Here is a 15,557-nt window from a genome sequence, read left to right as displayed (position 1 = left end):
ATGCCTTCTATTTTTTTTTCCTTCTTATGGCACTAGAGATTGAACCAGAAGCATTCTACCTCAGAGCAATACCCCTAGCTGTATTTTAATTTTTTATTTTGAAACAGGATCTCACTAATTTGTAGAGGGCCTCATTAAGTTGCTCAAGCTAGCCATGAACCTACCATCCGGTCTCAGCCTCCTAAGTTCTGGGCTTACAGGCATGTGCCACCATGCCTGGATTTCTTGTCTTTTCCTTCCTTCCTCCCTCCCTCCCTCCCTCCTTTCTTTCTTTCTCTCCTTCCTCCCTCCCTCCCTTCCTCCCTCCCTCCCTTCCTTCCTTCCTTCCTTCCTTCCTTCCTTCCTTCCTTCCTTCCTTCCTTCTTTCCTTCCTTCCTCTCTTTTCTGCAGTCCTGAGGATTGAATCCAGGGGCATTGTACCTTCGAGCTACATCCCCAGCCTCAATTTTTAGTCTTTTTATTTTTGAAACAGGGTCTCACTGAGTTGTGAAGGGCCTCACTAAGTAGCTGAGGCTGTCTGTGAACTGCAATCCTCTGGTCTCTGCCTCCTGAATGCTCGGATTACAAGCTTGAGCTACCACGCATGACAGAGTCTTTTATTTCTGAGAGGATCCTTATATAACACTTCAATGGGCCTTTGGAAACACAATATAAACTCTTCCTCTTAGAGAGGTGGTCAGAAAAATAATAGGCCAATGCTAACTACAAATCCACTCAGTACAATGCAATTATCTTGTGCTGACAGAAGCAAGTAATTGAGTTCCTATCAAGGCTTCCCAGCCCTCTGTAGCTGAGAGCTACCTGGAAGGATGCGGGTTTCTGGAGAGATGAGGCACATGCAGTCATTGTTCATCTTTAAGAAACATTCAGATAACAACTTCTATGAGCCAAGCATCATCCTATAGCAGCTCTGTCAAACATGATAGCCTTGAGCCACAAAGGAGTGACTTAAATTTAAAGAAGTAAAATTAAATTAAGAATTTGTTTCCTCAGTCACATTAGCCACATCTCAAATGCTCAATAGCCACATATGTCTAGTACTTCTTTATTGGACAGTACATTCATAGATATATGAATATATATTCATATTCATAGATATATTCATATATATTCATATTCATAGATATATTCATATATATTCACATATATCCCTGAGTTTCAGCCTTAGTACCTTAGGGATGAAACCCAGGGGCATTCTACACCCCGAGCCTTATTTTCTTTTATTTTTTAACAAGGTCTCACCAAGTTGCAGAAGGCCTCACTAAGTAGTTGAGGCTGTCCATGAACCACGATCTTCCTGTCTCAGCCTCCCAAATGTTGGGGTTATAAGTGTGTGCCACCACGCCTGGCCAGGACTATATTTTTAAAAAGAAGTTTCCATTTCTTACAATATGAATAGAGCATCTTCATGATCACAGCACTACTTCAGAATTACAAAGATATGAAGAAACTTTGTAATTGCTAGAAGAAAGTATAGGACCAACTCTCCAACATATAGACACTGGTAGAAACTTCCCCAGTAAGACCCCCAAAGCTCAATAAATAAAAACTAAGAATCAATAAATTAAAAAACCACTGTGCAGTAAAAGAAATAATCAAGAGTCTAAACAAAGAGTTTACAGATTGGGGAAGGCAAATCAAAACTACACCAACATTCCATCTAATTCTAGTTAGGATGGCAATCAAGAATACAAAAAACAATAAATGCTGATGAGTATGCAGGGAAATAGGAACCCTTGAACAGTGTTAGTGGGATCATCAATTAGTGCAACCATCTATGGAGATCAGTATGGAGGTTCCTCAAAAGACTAGGAATGGAATCACTATGTGACCTAGTTATACCACTCCTTGGTTTCTTTCCAAAAGAATTAAAGTTAAGAATATGGTAGTGATGCCTGCATACCTGTGCTTACTGCAGCACAGTTCACAATAGCCAAATTACAGAACCGTCCTAGGTGTCCATCAACAAATAAATAAAGACAATGTGATACACATACACACACACACACACACACACACACACACACACACACACACTGGGGAATTTTACTCAGCTATAAAAATTAACAAAATTTTGTCACTTTCAGGAACATGGGTGGAACTAGAGAATATTATACTGAGATTGGCCAGTGTTAGAGCATCAAAGATTGTATGTTTTATCTCGTATTTGGAAGCTAGAGAGAAAATTAGAAACAAAAGGGACTTCAGATAAATGAGGCAAAAGACCAGTGTAATAGTGGAAGAGGACTGGCTGTTAGAGGTGGGGAGGAGAGAAAGGAGGCTTGAGAAAGGAAACCATCCAGATAATATTATGTCTATATATGACAGTATCACTACCAATCTCACTAACATGTAGAGAGAGGGAAGAGCAGAGAGGAGGGGGATTTAAAGAGAACTACACCAAGTGTTGGTGTGCAATTGGTACATTACAATGTACCAATAAAATATATATTAAAAACCCCAAAGATGTAAAAGAACTGGACCTAGTATTTTTATTAAAAAACTTGTCATTATTGTATGCCTATACTAGAACTTAGTATTATAACAGGGTACATTCTACATAGTGGTAAATTCTCTTACATGGTGTCAGTTTAATTTAGCAGATATCTATTGTGCCAGCTATTATGCTAAATTCAATGAATACAATGATGAATACAAGCTTGCCTCTACCCTCTGGTAGTTTACAATTCAAAAGAGATAGGAATAAAATGTCTTCAAGGCCTTGGGGACCAGATCAAAGTTCTTTGTCTGGGAAAGTTATAAGAGGAAAACACAATTATGCCCATTTCTTCCTTCTTCTTCATCAATGTACATGCCTTGTTTCTTGAACAACACAGAAAATACTTTCATAACTGCATTATGTAATAAGCAATTATTATAATTTTGAATTCACAGTCTCAGAGCACTGGGCTTCCTTTGCTCTATTTTCCAAATGAGCGTGGCCCACAGGGTGGGAACCGTGACAACTCCTAAATTTGCTTAGCAACATTAATCACAGGGCAGGCAATTAGACCTCCTGCCAATGATGCTTCTCATTGCAGTCTGCTGCTTAGAGCTGAGAGAGCCTCCCTTGCCTTCTGGCCCCCACCCCCACCATGGGTCAGGTGGAGAGACATTTATGCTTCATAATGGCCCCACAGTTCTAAGGGTGCCCAGCAGCAATCTTTTATTGAAACTTCTGCCAGTTCTGTCTCTTCCCACTTCAGCATATTTCATTTGAATTGCACAGATAATGAAACAGTTATGTCTTTTACAGTAAGATAGCTCAATTATTAGTGGGTAGTGGCTGAATATTAACTTTTTTGGAGACTTGTCTGAAAGAGACATCTATTTATTGCTGAGTTATGGGGGGAGCTCTCCATTGCCACTGGGGCTAGGGCCAAGGGTTTAACCCTCAAATCCCTTAGCCACTGGTATTCATTCCTCTACAGGGAGGAAGTTGTCCAGGCGTGAAAGCAGGGCTCTGTGCAGATACAAGTCTGTTTTTAGCTGGTTTTTCCCCTCACTTTAGTGACTTTGGGTAATTCATTCTCTCTGAGCCTATGTCTTTGCCTTTGCAATGGATACAGATACACCATTTATTAGACTCACTGTATGTTTTGACCTTTTTGCAATCTTAATTGTTAAAGGGACTATACAGCCCAAGCTTTCAACCTGTAGTTATTTCTTGTTTCAATGGTGACTCAATTAGTGACCCTGGGCAAGTCATTTATGCTTGGGTTTTTTTCGTTCCCATCTATAAAATGGAGTATTGAGTATACCCCCATTCCTATCTTATCTCATAGGAATACAGGAAGACATATATATAGCAGAGCTTGGAAGATTAGAGTTGTATGAATAATTAGACTGTAAAGAGACATATTTGCTAATCAAATCCCTATTTATAATTAACTCTCCTGTCCTCTCTCAACCCCTCAAATGGGTAACCTTAAAGTAGGCGATTGTGCTCCCAAAGTTGCCACTGATTGGAACCAGAATGGACAAAAGAATGTAGGAGGATTCAATCTACAATTTAGTTTGAGCCAATCAGATGTCTCCTGGAGTCCTTGAATGAAGAAACCCAGAAATAGAAACCCAACATTGATGGTCCTTGAGGTAAAAGGCCATAAGATTTAGGGAATTTTTTGTGTGTGAGGTACTGAGGATCGAATCCAGGGACATTCTACCTCTGAGCTACATTCCCATCCCAATTTTATTTTTATTTTGAAATAGGGTCTCCCTAGGTTGATCAAAGTCTCACTTCTTACTAAGGTTTTCCTCGAACCTGAGATCCTCCTGTCTTAGCCTCTCAAGTACTGGGATTACATGCGTGGACCACCATGTCTGGCTAGATTTGGACAATTTTTTAACTCAATCCATACTGAGAAGCAAAAGAAGAAATCTAGTCTGAGCTAGGTGTGGCGGTACCTAGTACTTGGGAGGCTGAGACAGGAGGATTGCAGGTCCGAGGACAACCTCAGCAACTTAGACCCTGAACAGCTTAGCGAGACCCTGTTTAAAAACAAAAAATACACATGTGCGAATACTAGTGTCAATCTCAGTATTCTGTATGGGGGAATAGAGAGAGAGCCAGGAGAAAAACGCACCAAGTGTTGTGTACATGTATGGTGCTATCACTATGAAATGCATTATAATATGAGACTCTATGTACTAATAAAAGTATAAAAAATAAAAATAAAAAGGGCTGGGGTTGTAGCTCATAGGTAGACACTCGAGGTTCAATCTAGTCTGCAAAAAGGGGCAAGAGAAAGAGAAAGGCTGGGATGTGTTAAGAAGGGCAGATAAGTGGCCAGAGACACTGGGAAGAGTGAGATAGGGTCTTCAAGTGAAGGACAGCCTCAAACGTTTTTAAGCCCCTGAGATCTGGATCCATTCCAGGCATTTTCACATTTTCATTCAAAGCACAGTTTAATGCGGTACAAAGCATTATGGCTGTAACATAGTCATTTACAGGACTTACCTAGGGTCACACAGCTGCTTCTCCAGTTGGTTAGCAATTTGATTATAGATTCCTGCTTCTAATTTCAGTCTTTTCTGTTGCACAATGGCTCATTGTTTGCTTTCATTATCGCTCAAAATTAAAGTTTGTAGGTGAAATAAGCAGGCCTAAAGAAACTGGTCTCATCTCATGCAGAGACTGAAGGCTGATAATTTATCTGTAATTGGCCTGAGCAGTATTTTGCTGTATCCCAGCCATTTTTCTGATTGCCAGTAACCTCAGTGTTTCATTCATTCTGTGCTCCGGCATGTAAGTGACACCACCACGTTGTTCCTACTCATCCCACTCCAGTCATTACTCATCTCTATTAGAAAAAGAGTGTGAGAATTTGCAAGACTCTCGTATACTTTAATTGGTATTTTCTCATGGTTTCGAGAGATGTTTTTTGTGTTTGGTCATCTACTCTGTTAAGTCTGGATTTTTTTTTTCTTTCTGGTGCTAGGGATTAAACCCAGGAGCATTCTGCCTCTGAGATAAACCCCCAGCACTTTTTTTATTTTTTGTTTTAAAACAAAGTCTTGCTCCCTTCTGATGCTGGTCCCAACCTGCAATCCTCCTGTTTCAACCTCTCGATACAGCAATGATAGCTATGTGCTACCATGTCAGGCAAGCCTGGATCTTAAAAAAATAATATTTGAAGCTGGATGTGGTAGTACCCACCTGTAATCTCAATGGGAGGCTGAGGTATTAGGATCATAAGTTTGAGGCCAGCCTCAGCAGCTTAGCAAGACCCTGTCTCAAAATAAAAATTGAAAAGGGTAAGAGATATAGCTTGGAGATAGAATGCCCCTGGGTTTATTTTTTAATTTTTTTAATTTTTTTTTTTTTTTTGGTGGTACTGGGGTTCCTGAAAGCCCTTCTACCTCTGGGCTACACTCGCATACCTATTTTTTTTATACTTTTTTATTTGGAAACAGAGTCTCTTAAGCCAGTGAGGCTGGCTTCGAACCTGCGTGATCAGCCTGTCTCCACCTCCCAAGCGCAGGGATTACAAGCGTGCACCACCACGCCCGGCTGCCCCTGGGTTTAATCTCCAGTACCAACCACCACCACCACCACCACCACCACAAACAACAACAACAACAACAACAACAACAACAACAACAACAACACATATTTGAGTGCTAATGACCAACACTTTATTTAAGATCCAAATTGCTATAAAATATGCATTTATTTCACCAAGTCAATTGATGTCTTTCAAATGTGCTTGGTAATTAAACTATTTAGTTAAATAAACGGCAATGCTGAAAATTCATATGAAAATAAGTTAAACTAGAACTTGTTTGTTTGAAGGAGAACGGTGGACACCATCCCTTTGATCCGGACCCTGGCTCCACTTCTTCCGTCTTTGGAATTCTATTGAGTACAGTTATAGAGCCACTGTACTCAGTTATAAGACTTATTGCTAATAATTTCTATTTTATAAAAGTTTTTTTCAGCAGAAAACAGAAAAAGATTAATTCCATCTTGAAGTTGCCTCCGTAGATATTTTACTGATTTCCATAAAGCTCAAGGCTTTTGACATACTCATCTTTGTCTTATCTATTTCCTATGACACCAAGTAGTTGCTCCATAAATTCCTGTTGAGGGAATCAAGTAAATAACTTGTTAACATAACCTTAGACTGGAGAATCCATTAGTTACATGGTTTTTAACTACTTATCCCTCCTTTTCCCACAGGTGTCGCACAATGGTACTGCAATACTTTCAAAGGTGCCGCGCTTTTTCACAGTCTCCCAAGCATATAGTGAATTTCTCCATAAAGAAGAGCATTGAAGCTAATCGTTATGAATGTTAAACTCATTAGACAACCAAGAGTGCGTTACTTAACCTCTTCTTGGCTTAATTAATAAAATATTAGACATAGGACATTGTTAATAGCATTTTAAAAATATTTAGCACATAGCCTGGTATATGGTATATGTTCAGTAAATGAAAGCTTTTGTTATTTTGAGAGCGATATGAAAGGCAATGAGGCAAAGGAAATAAAAAGTCACCATGAAAATGCAAAATCTTTGTCAAGCCAAATTGCCTCAATCAATGAATATACTACGCTATGCATGTAGAGTGTTTGCTTGTGTTATCCAGTCAACACAACTTTCTGTTTGAGAGTTTGCAGGTGATTAAATCTTATGTTTTCCAAGAGGTTGTGTAATATGATAGGGGATTAAAGAACTATCTTCTTAAAAAGGATGTTGACTAAAGCCTGGGATAGTTATTATGTCATTAATAGTTGGCATCGTGTTAATACAACTGAAGGCGAGTAGACCTCTTTGTTGGCCATGCTTACAGTGGCTCACACTGGCAGCTGTTGCTTTTTTCTTTTTTTTTAATTACTGCCTTCTTCCTATTGCAAATACTCTACCCTTTATGCCAGTTTTCACTTGTTTTTCCATTTTTCTGCTAAAATACTAGGTAGGTGTACAGTTTCTCCCCTTTGACATATAAATTGCTCAACTGTCTATGGTATCCAGTCCCTTCTTTGAGTTGAATTTATTCTCAGCTCTCTCCATGTCTAACTCTTCCCACTCCTCTCTCATTGCAATAAAAAATATCTACTTCCTTAGTTGTAACTTTCTAGCTCTGTGGCAGTCAGGGTGACTCATCGCATAGTGGAACTGATGAAGTCAACAGCTGCTGGAAAAACATCCTTTTTCTTAATAGCTGTATCAACATGTGTTTGCTATTATTCAAGTCAGAAAAAATATGTATATCAAGCATCCATGCTAGTCCTTGCTAAAATTTGTATGAGGGAAACTCCTGTTTGGACATAGCAAAGTGGCCAAAAAGGGTACAATAGAGAAAGTTTTGATGAATGACAAGATCATGGGGAAACTGTGAAATGGAAAAAGGAAAATGAATGCAGCATGTGTTGTTGATATGCTGTCATTTGTTTCAGAATTGGTTATGTGACTCTCTTCAGGACTTTATTAGTGGTAAAGCAGATATTCGGCAACTCATGCCTTCATAGATCCCAAGGCAGTGTGATCATCCATCCAATCATATCCAGCAAACATTAATAATCTCTTATGGTAAAATCTTTGCCTCATGGAGTATAAATCCTAGAGGGGGAAAATACTTAAATATTATGAATAGTCGAGTAAAATAACTATGATGTGAAGGAGAAAAAAGAGGTCAAGATGGAGATGAAAAAGAAATGACTTGCTTCCAATTGGAAAGACACAGGAAGCCTGGCCAATTCGAGACTGGCACCTAAAGGTAACAAAGTAAAAAGAAAGATGGAAGAGTATCGCAGGCAGAGGGAATAGCCGTGCCAGGTCCTGTGATCAGAGCGGGTATGGCATGCTCTTGGAACTGAAGGAAGGAGCACAGACCGTGATGATGTAGAGGCCAGAGAGATAGGAAGGGGAGGATCATGAAAACCGTGCTACGGTGATTTGATTTTATACTGAATGCAATAAAAAGGTCACTGGAGGGGTTTTCAACTGGTGTGTGTGTGTGTGTGTGTGTGTGTGTGTGTGTGTGTGTGACAATTTGTGTTATGTATAGTAAAATGACCAAATGAGTTGGATAGGGGTTAAGAGTGGAACCAGAAAGACTGGCTAGGAGAGATGGTATTTAAATGATGGTCACTTATGCTGAAGTGGTAGCAGTAGAAATGAGGCAGAGGAGTCAAGTGTGGTTGTGCACACCTTTAATCCCTGTACCTGGGAGGCTGAAACAGGGGGATCATGGGTTTGAGGCCAGCCTTAGCAACCTAGTGAGGTCTTGTTTCAAAATAAAAAATATAAATAAATAAAAAGGGCTAGCTCAGAGGTATGTAGTTCTACATATACACACTAATAATAATAATAATAATAATAATATACAGATATATTATATTGAGACTTAAAACTATTATAGACAAAAAGAAAATGTTTAGTGACACAATTGACATTATACTTTTCAATAGTGATACTAGGTGTGGTGACTCACACTTGTAATCCCAGTACTTGGGAGGCTGAGACAGGAGGATCGCAGGTTTTAGGCAGACTCAGTAGTGAGACCCTCTGCAACTTAAAAAATAAAAAAATAAAAAATAAGGCTGTGGGTGTAGCTCAGAGGCAGAATGTCCCTGGATTCTATCACCAGCATCACACATAAACAAATAGGATGTAAACTAAGATAATTTAATAGTGCTTAAATATCGCCTATAGACAATGCTTTTGAGAAGTTTGACAGAAAAGGAAAGCAGAAAAAAATAATTTATGATCAGAGAGTAGGATCCCAGGACAAGGGAGAAAGCTTTTTTCTTTTTCTTCTTTGCATGCACTGTAATTATACATCATAGTGAGGTTCGGGATGACAGAAAGATGCAGACACACAGCATTTGTTGTGTTTCCCTTGGAGTTCCTCCCTGATCCTCCCCCAACGGAGATGATTCAGATAACTTCATGTATGAACAAAAGATGATGATGATGATGATGATGATGATGATGATTTGGTGGTACTGGGGTTCCTGGAAACCCTTCTACCTCTGGGCTACACTCCCAGACCTATTTTTTTTTTAATATATATACTTATTTATTTGGAAACAGGGTCTTCAAACCTGCGCGATCCTCCCGACTCCGCCTCCCAAGCGTGGGGATTATAAGGGTGCGCCACCACGCCCGGCCAAAAGAGCATTTGAATAGTGTCCATCATCAGATCTCCCCTTTCTTCCCCCCAGGTCCCCTCCATCATTCCAGTAGTGTCTCTCCTCACTTATCTGAAGCCCTCTTTGTTTTCCACTTTCTCTCTATGAGTTAAAACACGTAGCCCTTCACTTTCTGTGACTGGCTAATCTCACTAAGCACCCTGCTCTCAGGTTCCATCCATTTTCCTGAAAACGACAGGACTGTGTTCTTTTATCACGGTCGAGTAGAATTCCATTGTGTGCATATCATTTTAAGTGAGAAAGACACATACACGATGCTTGGAGACCAGTGGGAACAGTCTAGAATACAGAAAAGGGGGACTAGTAAAGGGAGCGAGGTGGAATTACAGGGAGTGGGGGGAGAACCGAGGGAGCAAAGATCTTGGGAGGAAATGGCTTGGGGAGGAGAGGGAATTGTTCCTTTCAAAAGAAGGGAGAAGATGGGCATGAATGCAGAAGATTGCTGAGAACTGTCGAAAAAGAGGGAGTTTGTACTGACTTTGTGTTAGCTCCAGCTAAGTGGATATTGAATGACATCGACAGAGATGTGTTACTGTCCAAACACTTTGCATATTGGAGAACGAATATGAGAGTTGAGTAGAGGATGGAGGTTCTTAGAGGAGAAAATAGTGGTTCTGAATCTTAGTGGCCAAATGGTTCTATTAGTTATCTGCACCTAATTTAGTTCCATTGGGCTCTTGAGGGTTTTTTTTTTTTCTAAATAACTCTATTATGTTTAATTTCAAAAATTTTGTTTCTTTCTGCCATGAAAGTATATTTCCTGCAGTCTGTATACCAACTAAACTTAGTAAGTAATTTTGTGTTCTTGAAAAATCAGTAAACTTATGACACGGAATATGTACTATTAGAAGTTTTTGATGTCGTGAAAACATATTTAAACCCCTAAATAAATAATTTTGATAAATTTCTGAAGGCAGTTTGAGGTTTATATCTTAAATGTAAAATATTTTAATTGCTACCTATATTGTTGACCGTTACTTTTTCCCAGTAGAGAGATGCTTTTCTTCCTGTTTCTCAGCATTACAACTGTATGGTTTGGTGTTACGATTCAACTCCCAGGCCCTGGACCCTCACTCTATGCACTTATAACCCTAACTCTACTGGCTGTGCAACTGTGGATAAATTGTGGATAAATTGTGTGACTCCTCTGAGCCTGTTTTCGAATCTGTAAAGTTTAGATGATTATTATAATGATAATTGATATTATTTGGGGTTATTGGGAGAATTATGTAAACTAGTATTTTCTCTTTTTGGTATTGGGGGTTGAACCAAAGGGTATTATACCTCCAAGCTACAACCCCAGGCTTTTTTTTTTTTATTTTGAAACAGGGTCTTGCTAAGTTGCTGAGGATCATGTTAAGTTTCAGAAGTTGGCCTCAAGTCTGCAATCCTCCTGTCTCAGCCTCCCAAGTTTTGGAACCACTACTCCCAGTTTGAACTAGTATATTTAAAGTACATAGACTTGGCACATAGAGAATATTACAAGTTTTATTCACTATTAAATATTGTTAAAGTTTACCCCAACCCTGCTCATACTAAATGCTTATTATACATTTCAGGGTGAAGGAAATAATTCTCCAAGCTTGTGGAAACAGAAAGCTTCATGAAGAGGAGGAAGGCTTAGGCAAGTAGCTATACAAAGATGAACAGAGGAGTAGGAGAAGCAGAGGTGTGGGGACCTGGCACACATGGATTAGACAATAGTGTTAATAAGTATTAGTTATGTGAACTGGTGACTCAATACCATGCTCTAAATCTTCTTTGTCATCGATATCTATTTCAAAATCTTGTACATATGCAATAATGCCCATATCAGGAAGTCAGAAATAATGTAATTATTTGAATTTAATTCCCTTTCCATCTTTTTAAACAAAAAGTAGTAGCATATCCCACATATAGTTTTTAGCTTTCCTTTATAAGTTAACATAGTAAGCTGGGGGTGGTGGCGCACACCTGTAATCCCCGTGCTTGGGAGGCTGAGAAAGGAGGATCACGCAGGTTCGAAGCCAGCCTCAGCTGGTTTAAGAGACTCTGTTTCCAAATAAAATATAAAATAGGTCTGGGAGTGTAGCCCGGAGGTAGAAGGTCCCTGGGTTCCATTCCCAGTACCATAAAAAAAAAGTTAACATAGTATCAGAAATATTTTTCATGTCATTAGTGTTCTGTTACTTAAAAGACTGAAAAGCCTATGAGTCTATTAAAAGTGATCACAAACGTTTACTTAATTAATTCCTTCTTTGTGAATATTTATGTTGTTCCCAAGTTATTCCAGTATTGACAGTCAAATAACAAACATCTACAATGATAATCTTTGGTGTGCCTGTTATTTATTTTTATTTAGTAGGTAAAATCGAGGGATTAATGCACATTCAGTTGTCTGCCAAAAGGCTCGTACTGACTGCCTCACAGAAGCAACAACAGGCAAGGGTTCTGTTCTCCTGCATCTGCAGGGGAGTGAGCATTACTTTTTTTCAATATCTGCAAACTTTGGTGAAAATGGCATCCCTATGCTTTGATTATTACCTCCTTACTAGTGAATATAAAGATTTTTTCCATGTGATTGTTAGGCATTGTTTGTCAGTGAAATTATCTTTTCATATCTTTGCCCATTTTTCTATTTCTGTTGGCTTGTGAATTTGTTTTTAACTCATGAAAACCTTCATTTTTCAAGTATACTACAATACTTGAAATAAAGAATATATATATATATATATATATATATATATATATATATAATCACAAAACTTTCTTTTAGCACTTTTTTGTCTTACTGGGAATTGAGCCCAAGGGCATCTACCTCTGAGCTATACCTATATACCTGGCTCTATTTTATTCTTTATTTTGAAACAGGGTCTCACTAAGTTGTGGAGGGCTTCAGGAAATTGCTGAGGCTGGCTGTGAACCTGCAATCCTCCTGTCTCAGCCTTCCAAGTACTAGGATTACAGGTATGTGCTACCACTGCTGGCTTCCTTTAGTATGCTTTATCTCTCTCTCTCTCTCTCTCTCTCTCTCTCTCTCTCTCTCTCTCTCTCTCTTTTTGTATTGTTGCTACTGTTTTTAATGAATAGAAATTTAATATTTTATGTAATCCTGAATCTTTTTTTAATGCTTTCACCCCCCCCCCTTTGAGTTATGTTAAGGCTATTTTCTTCACTTCTCTACCCTACTCCAATTTTATCAGTCTGGAGAATGTAAAATGCAGGACATTTGAAAGTGAGCTCCTGTATCAGAAAAAGTACAATCCAGCTATTCAGACTGAGCCACTCTCCACTGGGCTGATGTGTATTATTATTATTATTATTATTACTATTACTATTATTATTATTATTATTGTTATTATTATTTGTGTATACGTGTGTATGTGTGTGTGGTGTGTTGGAGATTGAATCCAGAGGCTTTCTACCTCTGACCTACACCACCAGCCCTTTTTATTTTTATTTTTTGCTTTGAAACAGGATCTCACAACATTGTTGAGAGTCATTGTTGCTGAGGCTGGTCTTGAACCTGCAGTCCTGTCTCAGCCTCCAAAGTACTGGGATTACAGGTGTGCACCATCACATCTAGCTGATGTACATTACTACATAATTAACATTTACTAAATGTGTGATATATGAAGCTGAAGACTGCCAAGAGAGTCAAAGTTCTCCAAAGCCATGTAGTCACTTGTATATCCAACAATAGAATTGTTTTGTGTAGCTAAATCAAAATATAAAAAGTAGCCTTGATTTTGTTAAAATGTATTCATTTAGATATTCAAAACGAGAAAACCAAAAGAAAGATAGTCCTTGTGTAGTCACTTCATATATTCTGCTTGAACAGGAGGGGCCACTTTGGCCAGGATCTCAAATCCCACCCTGTTTAGGGTGAGTATCCACGCGCAGGCTGGGAATGGATTTGTTGAATGAATACAAATCCCAGACTAAAATACCATCTAAACAGCCCAAGAAAACTGCATGAAATAAACTGCAGGTTGAGAGAAATCATAAGGTCTCCTTTGTGAAATCTGGTTTAGAAACATTATTCTGGGTGTTTCTTTGTGGGTATTTTTTAAAAATAAGATTTACATCGAAACTGGTAGACAGAATAAAGTGAATCTCCCTTCCTTGTGTGGGTGGGCTTTACTAGTCAGTTGTAGGTGTGGAGAGATCAGAAGACTCCCCCACCCCTGCATCACAGAGGACTCCTGGTTTGATTGCCTTCCAATTGGCACATTCAGTTTCCTGTCGTTGGACTCAAAGTGTATATCCAAAGATAGAATTGTTTTATTTGAGGCTTTTCTTAGGTCTGGTCTGGAGCTGCAGCAGGGCTTTCCTGGGTCTCCAGATTGCTGGCTCACTCTACAGATCTTAGAACTTATGGGCTTCCATAATAATGAAGAGAAATCTTTATAATAAATCCCCTGCTCTCTATTTTTATATCTATCTATCTATCTATCTATCTATCATCTCTGTCTCTATGTCCTATGAAATTTGTTTCCTGGGAGAACTTTGACTAATACAGAAGTCCTGAATATAAACTTGGCCAAGGACAAAAATAAATTATGACTTGTTAATAAGTCCTAGTTGAGACATGGCCAAGTTTAAGGCTTTATGCAAATTATCTCATTAACTATATGACAGTATTAATACCCATCACACAAGGCTGGTGAATTGGGTAATGTATCATAAAATATTGGAGGAACTGCTAGAAATCCTTTGTCATTGGCTATAATGTTATCTAAAATAACCAATGAATGATGATGACCTTAGCAGAAAGAGCTCACCGGAATGACTTTGTAATAATAGAAAAGTAGATCATCGCGGGGCGTTGTGGCGCACACATGTAAATCCCCGCGCTTGGGAGGCTGAGACAGGAGGATCGCACAGACTCGAAGCCAGACTTAGCTACTCAGTGAGGCTCTCAGCAACTTAGCAAGACCCTGTTTCCAAATAAAATATAAAATGAGTCTGGGAGTGCAGCCCGGAGGTAGAAGGCCCCCGAGTTCCATCTCCAGTACCACCAAAAAAAAAAAAAAGAAAAGAAAAGAAAAGAAAAGAAAAGTAGATCATTACCTGCCCCTCAACACAGTACAGTACAAACATGTACACATCCACTACACACACATCAGTCTATTCAAACACAAATGCACATACACACTGACATACAAATATCTGTTTTGGGGCAAAACATAAAGCCCACAGTGGAACTGTTAAACATTTTTATTGTGCAGATTTATAACCTTTATAGGACATGCAGGATAAAAAAGTGTAAAATATATCAGTTAGCATATAAAATTTTAGGAATCTTTTGGACCAGCAATTGATTTGCACAAGGGACTAAGCATCTATAAAGAACAGACATGTTTTGGTATACACAGTTTACAGACTGAATCACAAAGCCATTTCCCAAGTGATTTTCCTCATATAAAGATAAAAATATCTTTACACTTAAAAAGTACACAGTATAGTACATTTTCAATTATGTACACTGTTTAAAAGAAAAACTATGTCCATGCCAGTGTCTGTTTTAAATGCAAATAATCAAAGTAGGTGACGGGCTAGTAATTAAGGTGTCAAAAATATTGGAAGAGGACAAAAATCAAGCAGAGTTTCAATAAGTGTACAAAAATAAAAACAAAAGCATAACTGGAGGTTAAAATTAAAAAAAAAAACAACCCAGCAGCAGGATTGCAATCTGAGCAGGAGGAATAAAAAGCTTTTGGATGTACCAGGCTGCTTTCTGTATGACTCAGGTTTACAGGTGAAATTCCTCAGTTTGAGTTCAGAAGAGTTTGAACTAATTCCAGCAAAATTCCCCCAATGTTGTATTACTGCCTCCTCCTCCATCTTCCCTCTGAGCACAGTGATGCTGGGGTTTGGTCCAAGGCTCCTGGCAGGGGGAGGGGCAGAGTGTCACAG

Source organism: Muscardinus avellanarius (assembly GCF_963383645.1).
Source record: "Muscardinus avellanarius genome assembly, chromosome: 9".
In the NCBI taxonomy this organism is placed as follows: Eukaryota; Metazoa; Chordata; class Mammalia; order Rodentia; family Gliridae; genus Muscardinus; species Muscardinus avellanarius.
This window is presented reverse-complemented; position numbering follows the sequence as displayed.